General features: G+C 41.5%; 1 protein-coding gene across 11 annotated transcripts in view; it reads left to right on the top strand.

The window, feature by feature from the left end:
- Positions 1 to 10223: 10223 nt before the first annotated feature.
- The window catches only part of LOC117524002 (sorbin and SH3 domain-containing protein 1), a 175009-nt gene continuing 170475 nt past the window's right edge, over positions 10224 to 14757 (top strand). For 5 of the 11 annotated variants that reach the window (XM_034185709.1, XM_034185710.1, XM_034185711.1 and 2 more), the window contains exon 1: positions 10227 to 10369. The gene's annotated coding sequence lies outside the window, so the exon portion shown is untranslated. Of the gene's footprint in view, positions 10370 to 14757 lie in introns of all 11 variants that reach the window. The other 6 variants (XM_034185718.1, XM_034185716.1, XM_034185714.1 and 3 more) reach the window with 5 other exon arrangements.

Below are 14757 nucleotides of genomic sequence, written 5' to 3'. Positions count from 1 at the left end.
GACAACCAGCTTCTTACTGATGCAAGGCAATCTTCTATGGATTTTATGTGAGTGAGATTGCCAGCAGTTATCGGCATCTTAAGGTCCATCTTTCATTAACACTCAAGTCCATAAGTATTTGGACAGTGGCACTGTGTAATTTAGCACACATTTGTATTTTGTGCACCACTACAATGGTGTTGAAATGAAGCACTCAAGATGGAACTGAAGTGTAGACTTTCAGCTTACGTTAAGGGATTTGACAAAAAAAAATAATCACATGTACCATTATTGAATTACAACAATTTTATACATATTCCCACCATTTTCAGAATCCAAAAGTAAATTGACAAACTTACCTGAATTAAATTCTTTGCAGTCACTTGACTGCCTGAAGTCTGGAACCAATGGATGTCACCAAATTTCCTCAGTTTCCCTTCCCTTGAGAATCTTTGCTTGAAATCCTTATCTTATCTCAGACAGCAATATGACCAGAGCTGGCCCTGCTTCCACCACAGAGATGGGAAGGATGAATTTGAAATGTAATGAGTTACTGACTACAAAATACAATACATCTGGAACACTTTGGAACACTTGAAATGACTGAACACGATGCATGCCACACTAAAAATTGATTCGACCTCAGATATTTGTTTAAAACATCATATAAAACAAATATGTGTGGTTGTGTCCATTAGTAGTGTGAAGTTCATCATTTTCAGTCATTTCTTTTCAAGTAATCCAAAAGTATTTCAATTACAAGTAAGTATGAGGATTCTAACGATATTTGTGCAAATTTGAGCTGCACTCGAACGCCTTGTTGAGCATTCGTACAGCAGTTGCCACATTCGTGTTGCACTCATGTTGGAAAACAATCGAACAGCGGTCATACCACAATCTGATTACAGTTGTAATATTCGTATGGCAATCTGTGTGCAATTCGAAGCATTCAGAGAGCGTTCAAGGGGCTGTTCGAATTGTTCAAGCATGTCATATCCTGGCCAAATGTCTCGAACATGCCTGCATGCACCTCCCTGTCACACGAGACCATGAATGCCACACAAATGGACATTCAAACTACAGTCAGGTGAATTCGAGCTGCATTCGAAATCCTTGTACAGTATTCATGAGTACGCTCCACACAGTCAGGCACATTTGCAGGGCCAGCTCGAATGTAGAGCACACGCACACCATTGTTGAGCTGCATTTGAAGATGGGAAAGGCCTCCGGCGATCTCATGGCCTCCTGTGCCCCTCCTGCACCTTTCAGTCCAGCTGGAATAACAGCTGATTGAAGTGCCGCACGTGTGTGAGGCTGGACCATCCACACACCCTGCTGTACATGTGTGTGGTCAGAACAGCTGATCAAAGTGCCACGTGTGCATGAATCCATCTGGTCAGCAGGGCGTCCGGCTGTTCGCTTTATAGCTGATGTCCAGAGAGAGAGAGAGAGAGAGAGGGAGTGTGTGCAATGGGGAGGGAGGGGGGCATCCACCTGATGAACTGACATGTAATCAGTTCATGGGTTGGATGTCATTCGACATCCAGCAGTGGGACACAGCATGTCCTCAGAAGTGTGGACCACAGCGCTTGCTCTTCCACACCCCTCCTCTTGCTTGCCTTCCACCCAGACCTCAGGTGGCACATGCAGCATTTTTATTTTTACATGTTTTGTGCTGTGTTGTGTCTGCATTCAACCAGCACTCTGGGTAGTCGACCTGGATTCTGGAGCTACTGCACTCCGAATCTACGCGATTCATTTGAGCCGGCTTCGAGCCACATTCTGGGTATTCATACAGCATCCATACACAGCTGTACGAATGTCTGTCCCATACAAATGCGGCTCAAATCCTGGCTTTTTTTCAATTTCAGCTGATTCATACAGCATTCATGCTCATTCGTGCTCTACTGAAACGGGGCCCTTATTAATACAACAGTTTCTGCATTTGTATATTTTTTCTTCATTTTAAAAAACTGTCCTTCTTGCTCATTTTGTTCTGTCACCACGCAATGGGAGTGAATTCTGAGTAGGGTCAAACTTAGTTTAGACAGGCAAAGTCATCATTTTGCAATTCTCTCAGTTGACACTCCCCATTCTACAAGAGTTATTGACTTTTGCAACACATTATTTCACAAGAAGCATTGCAAGATCCAAGATGCACAGATTTTGAGTTGTACAAAGCAACTGGAGAAGTTGGAATCAGTTTGTGGTTGCACTGGAAAATGGAAGCAAGGAAAAAAATAATTTGCAGCTGTTGTATTTATGGTGATATTTTTCTTTGTGAATATTTAATACAAGTACAAATGCAAAGGCTCAGGTTAAAGCTTTTGATTTACAAGTGTTCACATTTTGCAACATATTTATTTACCTTTGTAGTTTTGGGTCACCGTGAAGCACTGTCCTGTCAGTTTGGCAGCATTTGGCTGAGCCGATGTTGTAGCCCTTTATACTTCAGAATGAATTGTGCTCCTTCCATCAGAGGTCACACCGTCATCATCATCATGTGTCAAAGACATAAGCCCGCCTCCACCTTGTTTGATAGATGATGTGGTGTACATAAGATCTTCAGCTGTTCTGTTACTTTTCCATATTCTCTTTCCATCATTCTGGTACAAGTATTATTGTTTCATCTGTCCAAAAAAATCTTGTTCCACTGGTCAGGCTTTTCTTTCCCTCAAGATGTTCTGTGGTATAGTCCTGTTTTTAAGTCTTACAAGAGGTTTGCATCTTGTTTGAATTATTGATTTTGACAGTAAAACATCTCTCCACCTCCAGAGTGTTCTTGACTTGACTAGATGTTCTGAAGGAAAATAATTCGGAGTGGCCTTTTATTGTGGCCAGCCTAAGGCACACCTGTGCAATAATCATTCTGAATAACCATGGAAATAATTCTGCCATTATCCACGTTGTTTTTTTGTGATCAGACCGTTTCGTGTTGCTGAGCTCATGAGAATGTGCCTTTTTTAAAGACTGTACCATGTTGTACATTTTGCCACTGCTAAAGTTTCTGCCCTCCGTCTAATTGTTTTGGTTTTTTTAAGTAATAATTATAGCCTCCTTCACTTGCACTGACACTTCTGAACCTGATATTGAGACTTCCAATGAACACCTACCAAATGTTGGTTCAAACCTTGGAATCAACTCCGGACTTTTTATCTGCTTAATCCAACATGGAATAATGAGGGAACAGGACACAGCTGGTGTTGAAAGTGTTTGCCAATCAACTGTCCAGTTACTTATTTGGAGGGATTCCACATAAAAATGGCTACAATTCCTAAATAATAAAGGCAACATTTTTGTTAAACCCTTTGAATTAAATTTGAAAGTCAACAGTATGAACACATCTGGATTGTTTCATTTCAACCCCATTGGGGTGGTGTACAGTAGGGTTGGGACGACTTATGAAAATCATTAGTCGACTAGACGAGAACCATTAGTCATTGACTAGTTGACTCATCTGTGACTAAATTTGACATTGAATGAATTAAGCCAATCTTGAATCTTCATGGTGAAAATCAAATGTGACATTTATTTTAACAAATATAAGGACAAAATCACAAATTCAAAAAAAAACAGCATTAGCATGAAGTCAATACCTGCATTCATTAACTAGGCATAGATAACCCGTTTGAGATGACTAATTCACCTGCCAAGGTTCACACACTTTCTTCACTGAGTGGATAGAGTGGTGGCAGCTCCAGCAATAAATGGCTTTCTGACTAGTCGTCCTAGTGGACAGAGGCAAAATTGCAAAAATTGTGTCACGATGTACCTGATTATATTTTGCAATCTAACAATACATTAAGTCATCTATACACATCATAAGAACAGCCGAGGCAAACAATCATCTGACAGACCTTCAGAAGAAGTAATGGGAATGATTTTAGTGACCCTGGTCCAGCATCTCCAAACTTAACGTGGTCTTTTCTGCATGAGTCAGTGTAGCGCCACTTTGTTTGCTCACCTGTTTGTGGACTGAGCAGTCTTCTCTTCCTACTTTTTTATTCATTTCTCCCTGCAGTAAATACAGTACAGGTAGCTCCCAGGAGCTGTGCTTTCCAATATGTAGGCCCGGGATCAATTCCCAGCTGTGTCCTTGGACAAGACACTTTAATCTGCATTATGTATGGAGAAGTAACCTGTGATGGACTCGCACCCTCTTAAATGCTCACCCACTTCACGCTACAGAATCTGAGGATTTGCACCAGCGCCAGCGGGCCTCTGGCCCTGTATGTGACTTTGTCTTGTCCTCTCTCCATAAATGGTGAGTTCTGGTGACTGCAGCTTTTTTTTCTGTTCTGGTTTGTGGTTCTGTGATCAAGATGAGTCTATAAACAGAATGCACACAGTGACACTGTGCTGACATTGTGCATAAAAATAAATCAGTCACATTTTGATGCACACTGTGTTCAAGACCATGCTCATCTGTTTGACGCTTTTGTAAGATGTTTTTGGCGTGTACTGATTGATGTCTTAAAAATGTCTCTCTCTCACACACACACACACACACACACACACACACACACACACACACACACACACACACACACACACACACACACACACACACACACACACACACACAGCAAATTATAGGTTTCCATTTTCACAGTTAATCAAACCGGAATATGCAAGAAACTCATGCAGATGTCTTCTATTACTGAAATCACTTTCCTTTAGGTGGATTTATTGGGTGTGTTATGAGATTTGGCCGCTAGATGGCGCTCCGCACTCAGTCAGTTAGTGCAGGTAAATTATAAGTAAAATATTCTGTGAGGTGTTTTTCTTTGTTTAATGCGCCTCATCATGCATGCAGCCTCTAATGACACATTCTGCCACTTCACCTGACGAACAGTCATAAATCCTGACGTTTAAAACTGTCGCCTGACCTGCAAGAAGACGATTGTAAAGTCTGACACAATGCAGCCACATTGAACTTCTGCTCAAGACTTTCACAACAAAATACCCCTTTTTGAACGCAAAATAAACCTTTCTTTCTCCCCACATTCCTGTAAGTTTTATGGTCTACTGCTTTGCTCAAGAACACTTTAGCTAAGCACTGATCAGGGCTCAAACTCACTAACCCTTTGGGTTGTGGCCAACCCATTATTGTGGTGTCAGAGTTGAGGTTGTTTTGTTGTTGTTTTTTGTTGTTTGTTTGTTTAACAATTCCTGTAAAACAAAGTTACGGACTATCTGATTTACTTTTACCATATTTTATTTTGAAAAAGGACACTGCTTTATTATTTTTAAAACAAAACAGAGCCTAACTAATTCTTAGTTTTCAGGCCAACAGTACAGCCACGAGAGAGAAAATGGCTTTGTTTAAAAACCAAAACAATGTCAAGTCAAATGTACTCTGTAAATACAGTGGTGCCACACCCACATTTCAAAGTAACAGGCATGTAGACTATTTTTACATGGGCTTTTAAACATTCAAGTTAATAACAGTAAAATATATGAGCTCATTTCCATAAAATTAACCATTTTCCTGCATATTAGTATTCATTCATTCATTCATTTTCTATACCTGCTTACTCCAATAAAGGACCATAGGGAACCTATCCCAACAGTCATAGGGCATGTGGTGTTGTACACCCTGGACATGGACGCCAGTCTATCGCAGGGCCACATATAGACAGACTAACACATTCACACCTACGGTCAATTTAAGTCACCAATTCACCTAACCACGTGTCTTTGGGAGTGGGAGGAACTTGGATCAGTCGAGGGGAACCGACGTGAACAGTCCCAACCAAAATGAAATAACTTCTTCCCATCCACTGGCCCAATATATCTGCCAAGTTGCAACTATTCATAACAGTTACATAGATGCCAAGAGAGTCACAGGAGTGCACGCCTCTGACAGCATCACAAACATCAGAACAAACAAAAAACAAGTAGGAAGCCTGGAACAACAGTTTTGTTGTCCTCTGGAAAAGAATTGCAGCAGAAGGGAGTTAGTTACATTGTTCTCTGTTCTGTTAAAAGTTGCAAGTGTCATTCAACAGGAGATAGCGCCAACTGCTTGTTGGTTTCACACCCAAGACAGCCAACCATCCTCGCTCAGCGAGTGCCCACTGACAGCAAGGGTGAAGCTTATCTGCTGTGTTTCTTTGCAGCTGATGCTGAAGTTTGCAGTGTTTTACTCAGATGATCAGCCATTCACTCCCCTCAGGACGCTAACTCACGATCCTCGACATGGAAGTCGGACTCTCTAACCAGAAGGCTAAAACCCAGGCCTCTGGCCTTGTGACCAGAGAATCCTTCTGAGCTGTTGCGAGTGAGATTTACTAACTACATCTGCACAGCGACACCTGCTGGCCTCCGTTACACAAACTCATGCCCACTTAACCCTTTAATGCCAAAGTCGATGACGTGCATACACTACAGGCACATTTTCTTAAAAATATGTTGTGCTCAAACAACAGTAACTTTCATGCAAAAATAAATAAATAAATAAAATGTGCATGGAAAGGTGGATTTTATGTGCACCATACAATAACCTGTTTTGCACAAAATGTAAGAAAACCAAAGCTTAAACTTGGTACATGGATTTTGTGTTAATTTGTGTGCAATATGTGCACTCATTGCTGCACATGCATGCTTACCCCCCCCCCCCCCCCAGGTGCGCCAAAAATTAAATAAGTATGGTATATCTTGCCAGCCAAAAGCTTAACCCTCTGGGATCCAGAGTATCCTCGCTGTGTGACTTTACAGTTTTTCTTTCATTCTGACATACCCTATTAATACAGTGAATCTAAAATCACACAAAAACATACCATTTGAATAGAAAAAAAGTTTTTTTGTAAAACTATGAAAACCACAAACATGTTTAACACACATTTTTATAACTTAGAATGCAAATATAAATTTCAAAAGCATACGTACAAATGTAGCAAACAACAAAGTTATATACAACTATTTACATTAAAATGCAGGAATACTTCAGGCATTTTTGTACAACTGTTTACAAAACAATAAGATGCATTTAAAATAAAGATAATGAACAACACCTTATATTTTGGTTATTATGTATTGTGACTAAGTATTTCGTCCATGATTGTGGTACCATGAAATAAGGAACTGTCAGCTTTACTTTTACTTTAGAGAATGCTCTGGTGGAGGAAAAGCTTCTGGTTGGTGCACAAACATCATCTGACAAAGGAGCAGCAAGTACCACAGAACTTGGCGGAGACATTAGCACATACTGATGGGGACATCTTTCCCAACATCTGGGAGTTGGTGCTGGTGGGATGTGTATCTCCTGTGGGGTCCTGTGAAGCAGAAAGGTCTTTCTCTGTCCTCCAATGTGTGAAAACACATCTGCGAGCAACCATGTGTGAGGAGAGGTTGACAGGATTGACCATGATGGCAGTGCATTGCACAAAGCCGAAGGAACTTAACACCGAAGATGTGTTAAGAAGACACTTCATTCAGGCTCTTCATTCAGTGCCTCTTCTGCACCTTTCCATTATTTCACAACCAGGAGGATAAATTATCTTGAACAATGAAGACTCATTAATATCTCCAAATATTGATGTACTATTTCCAACTTTCTACTTGCCTGCCTGGCTGTTAGTGTGGAACCTGACCGTTATGCAGAGTATAAAACTGACATTTCATGTCAGAAACTGGATTAACTTCTATCATCCATCTCAACTTGTTAATAAAATTACAATTACCTCTTCCAAATGTCCAAAATACGAGGTCTGTTAGAAAAGTATCCGACCTTATTATTTTTTTCAAAAACCATATGGATTTGAATCACGTGTGATTGCGTCAGACGAGCTTGAATCCTTGTGCGCATGCGTGAGTTTTTTCATGCCTGTCGGTTGCTTCATTCGCCTGTGAGCAGGCTTTGAGTGACGTGTGGTCCACCCCTCTCATCTATTTTTTATTGCAAATAAATGAACGATTTAGAGCTTTTCTGCATCAGTTTTTTTCCAGAAACTGTGAGAGACCTCCAGGTGGACACCGTTCGAAAAATTAATATGGCTTTCAGGGACGATTTTATGGGGATTAAACATATTACGGGGTGTTACTGCCCCTTTAAGGACGGCCCACAACTGCTGAGAGCGCAGCGTGCTCCCAGCGCTGATGGACAGGCACAAACAACCAGATCATTTCCATCGTGAAAGCTTTGTTGATCCGGGACCTCGTCTGACTTTCACAAAAAGGCAGAAGATGTGGACATCAGCACTTTTTCTGGCACATTCCACCGTTACAGGAGTTTTTTTTCATGGAAAAGAAGCCGAGGGACGCGCCACCGTGCCGCTCTTGACGCGGCACAAAACCACCTTGGTGTTGGTCTCTCAGGATGGCTTTCAGATGGATTCCGGTTGCTTTTCTGTCGTGCGAATATCCGAGAAATTGAGCTTGAGCTGGACAAGCCCCAACATGTCCTGTGAGGCTTCATCATGGCGTTTCTTTGTGCCGAGCAGCTGCACCACGACGCGCCGAACTCCTCCGCACGTCTGTCTTAATGTGCCGGAAAAAGTGCTGATGTCCACGTCTTTTCACAATTCCTGTGCTAGTCAGAGGACATACCGGATCAAGACAGCGTCCAGTTTAGAAATGAATGGCACATTTCACTGTTACAGGAGTTTTTGTCATGGAAAGAGGAACAAAGGCGGAGGAATTCCGCACGTCGCGGCAGAGCTGCATGGCGAAAAGAAACGCCGTGATGAAGCCTCACAGGACATGTTCTGGCATGTCCAGCTCATGCACAATCACAATCGGATATTCACACGACTGGAAAGCAACCGGAATCCATCTGAAATCCACCTGAAAACCGTCCTGTGAGACCAACACCGAGGTGGTTTTGTCCCGCGTAATGAACGGCTCCGTGGCGCATCCCTCGGCTTCTTTTTCCATGAAAAAAAAACTCCTGTAACGGTGGAATGTGCCGGAAAAACTGCTGATGTCCACATCTTCTGCCTTTTTGTGAAAGTCAGACGAGGTCCCGGATCAACAAAGCTTACACGTTGGAAATGATCTGGTTGTTTGTGCGGGGTGTCAGCCTGTCCATCGGCGCTGGGAGCACGCTGCGCTCTCAGCAGTTGTGGGCCGTCCTTAAAGGGGCAGTAACACCCTGTAATCTGTTTAATCCACATAAAATCGTCCCTGAAAGCCATATTAATTTTTCGAACGGTGTCCACCTGGAGGTCTCTCACAGTTTCTGGAAAAAAATTGATGCAGCAAAGCTCCAAATCGTTCAGACATTTATTCGCAATAAAAAATAGACGAGAGGGGTGGACCACACCTCACTCAAAGCCTGCTCACAGGCGAATGACGCAACCGACAGGCATGAAAAAACTCACGCATGTGCACGAGGGTTCAAGCTTGGCTGATGCAATCACACGTGATTCAAATCCATATGGTTTTTGAAAAAAATAATAAGGTCAGATACTTTTCTAACAGACCTCATACATGCTTGAATTGCCTGAGATTGCAGGAAAATGCACCCTTAATTTCAAAATTTTCCAGAGGGCATGCTCGCCACCTTTCAGAAATGAAAATAAAGGACGCCCACCTCAGGTCCACTACCACCACCCAATATTTAATTTTGAAAAAAAAACAAAAAACAAAACCATTGAGTCATACTTAAAGCTTTTAGTGCTTAACACGAAACTGTTAATGATGAACTGTGCAGTCACTGAAGTGTGCAATAATAAATGAAAACAGACCAATAATTTTAATCTTTAAAGTGAGGACATTTTTTACGTTAAGAAGAACAAATAAAATATAAAAAATACTTGTTTGCCTTCTACCTATTGCCACTAACACTGTCAAGCTGGAAGTTCGACTCTTCTCCCTCACATCTGTACATTTGCAAACATTTTTGCTTTTTTTGGATGTGGTGGAATTTCGGGTGTAGACATGCCAGGCAACCAAGCAACAGGACCAGAAAGGTGGGCACACTGAGATGCAGACGTAAACGTCTGAGGTCTATTCGGTGTATCTCGCGTCGGGTCCTCGCAACATTTATTTTGTTCATTATGCAATTTTGGTGAGTGTGTGAATGTGTGTGGGGCATTAAAATGCGGAAACAATACAGGACGCAGCAATTAATTGTCAAATAAAGGACAATTCTGTATTTTAAGGGACGGCTGGCAACCCACTCACACCCCCACCCCCCGTCTAACAAATCTAGATCCGCGCCTGATGCTGAAATAAGTACGGTGTGTTTGTGCTGTTACTGAATGAACCTCAGAGGCGAGCCGCGCGGCGTGCTGAGAGCGTGCTCTTATTTTGAAGGTCCGGGCGGCTCTCTGTGGGTTTTGGCGCAGCTGGTGCGCCTCGGTCGCTGTGACGGGACGCTGCTGGAGCCGAGAGGCGCTCCGAGCGCACAGAGCGCACTGACACGCTGGATCACCATCACACGCAGGTGAGCGCGCCGTGCACGGTCTCACGCGGGACAATCATTTATGTATTTTGGGGGATTTTTCCTTTATTTTTGATTAAATTATTTTTGAAAGCCATATAATCCAGTTCACCTTGTTCGTGTTCTTTTTTTTTTTTTTTTTTTTTTGCGCTGGCACCAGCGGACTTTGTGTGATTGCGGTGCAAAGAGCTCCGCTGCTTTTGGGATTCCTCAGAATAAGTGCTGCGCACACTTTAAGCGCTTCCGTGGGGCACTTTGACGTGGATTTTGCGGCCGCTGTGGCGTGGGACACACGCACTGCAGTGATCACAGGCGCATGCAGAGCTGTGGACCAGGCGTGCACGCGCGCTGCTGACTTCACACCTTTGCGCATTCGGGCTGTTTTTTTGAAAACATGCAGTGCGCGTTTGTTTAAACTGCAGGTTTGATATTTATGGTGCGCCTAGGCTTTGACGTCACCGTCATTCACTTAATGAAATGCAAATTATGCGGCGTGTGGGTTGATCATGAAAGTTGATTTGTCATATTCTGCTTCGTATTAACAGCGATTCCAGCAGCACATGATATTTGAAAGTTTGGCTCATTTCATATTTTTTCCATTCTTCATTATTTTTGTGCTCAGCTGTTCAGGCGCACCAGTGAATGTTGAACCCCAGGCCTCACAATGTGACACATTCTGGAGACACACACTCAGTCCACTGGCATGATCAGACTTGGGTGGGCCGAGACGAGCACTGATTTATGCAGCCCAGTCTCACGGTTTTTTTTTTGTTTTGTTTTTTTTCGTCCTCCACTCACTAAATTATTCAAATTTTCGTGACGTTTTTTTTTTAAACTTACTATTACTAGCCTACTTCTACCTCCAACCAGTGGCGGCGCCAAGAGGGGGCATGGGGGGGCTTAAGCCCGACCAATAATGAGCCAAGCCCCCCCTCAGCCCCCCCAATAATTCTGCCAATAATGTGAATAGCAACTGACATATTTGTGGATCTCAACTGCATTTTTGCGCTGAGAATGTCTCAATATTGTGTAACTGAGCAAAGTGATGAATGTGTGTGTTCGGTGATCCACCAATGCTGAATCACCCTTCACAAACAGAATTTTCAGGTTTGCAAATACACATTTCTTTGTAAAAACCCACACACAAGTTACAAATCAGAAATTTGTGTTTGTGGATCACAAAGCACGTGTACAAATCAAAGGATATTTGTAAATCACCCTCTGTGCATTTGCAAGTATTAATGAGACAACTTTAACTCCATACTCCAAATATTTAGGTTTCCTAAATATTTATTACGGGCACTCTTAAAACTTCACTTACAACTAAGTTTCTCAGGCTATATCTTTTACTTACTTTTATTGAATGGTTATGACCTCGGTGTTAAATTGGCAATAAATCTTTGATATAGATGATTTGTGTAAGGTTGATTCCATGCATTGTCTTGAGCACCATTTCAATTAATTCATTTTGTATACCTATGTGCAAGTTTACTGAACTTGCAATCATTCTAAGTGATGTGTGTGTGTGCACTGATACCACATTTTAGAGGAGCACAGGTAAGTAAAACATATACCTTGGTATTTATGAAGCAATTTACTATATATTGTTCATTTCAACGACATTTTGTGGAGCCCCTCCAACTTTTACCCCAGCCCCCCCCCCCAGCCCCCCCAACAAAAATTTACTGGAGCCGCCACTGCCTCCAACCCTAATCTTAACCATAACCTAACCCTACTCCTTCCCCCAACCCTAACCAATTACATGCACCTGTCACGGAATGAATTAGAAAAAATGTGTGCTCCCATATCTGTGCATATTATTTGCATAGTACGATGTCATAACAGATGTTGTAGGGGAAAAACATGGGAGAAACCACTGAATACATGATCAACCTTTTAATATTGTTTGGTAAATTCCATATTCATACATGCAGAGTATTCAAAAGGAATTTACCTGAACTTCTGGCTGAATTTGAACAATATATAAGCACACTCTCTCAAATGTCACAAAACTGTCACACTTTATAAGGAGCTTTCTAATGAGAATTAATGTTAAAGAATCCCTTTACTTTTGTTACTGTACAATTTATTTTATTTTCTATCTCTTTCTGTTTATAACAATAATACTGTGAATGTTGTTGTGGCCTTAATTGTTTGTTTACTGTATTTGTTGAAATAAAGTTTTGGAAAAAAAAAAACATTGTGTGAGAGACAAAAAAGTGAGTAAATCCACCTTAAAAATATTTAGAACTACAATTAAACTTGATTCCTGGTTTGTTTATTTATTTTCCCATTAAAATTGGCCATCATTTCTTAAAATAAAATAACTTCTCAATAGGGCTGCACGATATTACCTAAAATTTATATCGCAGTATAAATTGAATCCCTTCACGGTAACGGTATATATTGCGATATAAACCTAAGTGTAAAATCATAATGTGTTTCTGAATGGGTGGGTCCCTTAGCAAAGGTAAATTGATCAAAATAAATAAATAAAAATGACAACAAAAAGTTGCGAGTCGCTTTTGAGAAAATAAGTATTCAAGAGGGTTTGGAAAGTTGCCAGATTTAGCGAGAAAGTTGTCAAGTTAGCAACATTATTTATGCAGGGGTGCTGTGAAGTACAAACACACACACACACACACACACACACACACACACTGGGGCTTGGTCATACAGAACCAGCCCCTCTTCAGCAGTTTACTTGTAATCTTTCAGTGGACAGCAGTGCTAGCTGGTGGCTAAGACTTTATAACTTTATAATCACTCATCCTAAAAAGGTTAGTTACATTTAATAAGGAAACCTCTCGCACGTTTACCCGGGCTCCCACTAAGAACTTTTTTCTATCAATTCAACTATTGGCTATTTTGTTTCAGCTGATTTTATCCAAAACATTAAATTCAATAGCTAGTGTTTACCGTCAACATTATCAAGCTATTTTAGAAAATGTGAAGGTAACTTTTTTGCTCTTGCCGCAGCACCTCTGCAGGAACACACGTAAAGAACCGACCAGAGAACATAGGAATATGTAAAAAACAAATCTGTATTTATTAAACAGAGGTCATAGGCACAGCACTAAGTATCAGCTATTGATAAATCCCACACACTCTAAACCATCATCCTGGAGAAACTGGTCTTCCATCCAAATACCAGCTGGGCAGACTCTGCTTAGCCTCTGAGAAAGAAGAAATGATCAGGCTTCCACAGAACAGGCTGGCTGCTTTGGCTGTATCATATTGATATCAATATATTGGTACAGCTGTCTCCCTGGAAGAATTTGCCATCCATTGATATAAATGCTATAGTTGATTATGTGTTTTTAGATGTGCTGTATGTGGACAGCTCATGTAGAACAACAGCTGAGTACAAAGTGTGCGAGGAAGAATAATTAAGATTACCAGGAACTACACAATGATACAATGTGATACCACCATATCAGAAATGCATCAACATAATGAAGAAGGGTTTGCAAAACCATAGAATAATGTGTAGGTGTACAGACTTCCTCTGCCCTGCGACAGACTGGCATCCTGTCCAGAGAGTACCCTGCCTCATGCCCTATGACTCCTGGGATGGGCTCCAGCTTCCCCTTGACCCTTGTTTGGAGAAAGTGAGTATAGAAAATGGATGGAGAGATGGATGTACAGTTCCCTCTGCTATGCAGTCAAGGAGGAGGATGCACAGTAAGTCAGTCCTGTCTGTGCTGCAGATGCCCTGAATGAGAGAAAGAAAAAGATAAGATAAATATGAGCAGAGCGTGAGCCTGAGGAACTTTAAAGGCAGAGGTGGAAAACTCCGGCTTCAGAAAGTAAAAGCCCTACCGTGTATTTCTCCCACCTGTGCACCTAAAACAGGTGAGCTCAATAATTAGTTCATCCACCTGCCTGAAGAATTGAACTAATTGCATTCAGCTGGTTTATTAGGAAGATGGAACAAATATGTGGTTGGACTTTTACTTTCTGAAGCCGAAGTTTTCCACCTCTGTTTAAAGGTATAGTCATACTGTGACGGATTGAATAAGTTGATTAGTAACAGATTGAAATAATTTATCCGGTGGCAAAAATCCCCTGATTTGTTGGCCTCTGGTGGATTTGGGGCTCTCCTGGGTTGAGTGGACAACCATCGAATGTGGTGTGGCGTGCTTCCAGGTATGAACAGAAGATGAACCGATAATGCGTGGATAAAACTAACCTCTACCAGATGACCACTGACAAGCTAAAGAACAAATAGAGGAGAAAATGGTAAACAAATGTGTAACTCAACAGAGTTGGCAAACTGTTATCGCACAGAAACAATGAAACAATTATTAGATGAAGGAACTGTAGTGGTAGCAGTATTCTTGGACTTGAAAAAAGTAATTGATACCATTAATCATGAAATTCTTCTAAAT

The sequence above is a fragment of the Thalassophryne amazonica genome, chromosome 13 (assembly GCF_902500255.1).
Source record: "Thalassophryne amazonica chromosome 13, fThaAma1.1, whole genome shotgun sequence".
Taxonomy (NCBI): domain Eukaryota; kingdom Metazoa; phylum Chordata; class Actinopteri; order Batrachoidiformes; family Batrachoididae; genus Thalassophryne; species Thalassophryne amazonica.
The sequence above is the reverse complement of the archived record's forward strand: the minus strand, read 5'-3'. Positions and strand labels throughout refer to the sequence as shown.